Raw genomic sequence first — 1,339 nt, forward strand, 5'->3', positions numbered from 1 at the left:
TGGATGGCCACACAGGGCCCGGTGCCTAAGGGGTCCACGTTTGGGGTGTGACTATGTTGAAATATGTGAGGATTTTTGGATAAGGGTCCTGTGAACGGAGGAGTTGTTTCTGCCCAGCGGCCTTCCACAGGGCTCGGCTGCAGGCCACAGGGATCCTACCATCCTGCACCAACCCCGATGGGATCAGGACTTAGTACCCACTTCCCAAGAGGGTCGGGGTGAGTAGGGCTGAGTGAGATCAGAATCCTCCCTCTCACCAAACCCAGGGCTGCCTGGGGACACACACACACACAGAGAGCCCCAGGCCCTGTGTACGGGCTGCCTCTGGTCCCGGTCAGAAGCTCCTACAGGTAGTTCCTCAGGATGCAGGAAGGGATCTTACTGGTTGGTGAGTTGCAACCATTTGCAACTTCCACCTCCCAGGTTCAAGTGATTCTCCTGCCTCAGCCTCCCAAGTAGCTGGGAACACAGGTGTGGCCCACCACACCCGGCTAATTTTTGTATTTTTAGTAGACACGAGGTTTCACCATGTTGGCCAGGCTGGTCGCAAACTCCTGACCTTAAGTAATCCACCTGCCTCAGCCTCCCAAAGTGCTGGGATTACAGGTGTGAGCCACTGCCCACGGACCCCCAGGCCTCTCTGCTTGGCTTGGAGGTGCTGTCTTCTTGTGTCTCCACTGGTCTTCCCTGGGTTCTTATCTGTGTCCCTGTTTCCTCTTTTTTTTTTTTTTTTTTTTGAGACAGGGTCTCACTCTGTCGCCCAGGCTAGAGTGCAGTGGCATGACCTGGACTCACTGCAGCCTCAACATCCCAGGTTCAATTGACCCCCTACTTCACCCCGAGTATCTGGGGCTATAGGCGTGCACCACCAGGCCTGGCTTTTGTATTTTTAGTAGAGATGAGGTTTCACCATGTTGCCCAGGCTGGTCTTGAACTCCTGAACTCAAGCTATCTGCCTGCCTTGGCCTCCCAAAGTGCTAGGATGACAGGTGTGGGCCACCGCACCGGGCCCATGTTTCCTCTTAAGGACACAACCATACTGGATTAGGGTGCACCCTAACAATCTCATTTTAACTTAGTTGCCTTTTAAAGACCCTCTGTCCAAATACAGTCACATCCTGTGGTACTGGAGGCTAAGATCTCAAAATGTGAATCGGGGGCTGGGCATGGTGGCTCACACCTGTAATTCCAGCACCTTGGGTGGCCGAGACCAGCCTGGGCAACATAGACTCCATCTCTACAAAAAATTTTTTTAAAAGTATGGCTGGGCACGGTGGCTCATGCCTGTAATCCCAGAACTTTGGGAGGCAGAGGGAGGCAGATCACCTGAGGTCAGGAG

This window comes from Mandrillus leucophaeus, unplaced genomic scaffold (assembly GCF_000951045.1).
Source record: "Mandrillus leucophaeus isolate KB7577 unplaced genomic scaffold, Mleu.le_1.0 Scaffold446, whole genome shotgun sequence".
Classification (NCBI taxonomy): Eukaryota; Metazoa; Chordata; class Mammalia; order Primates; family Cercopithecidae; genus Mandrillus; species Mandrillus leucophaeus.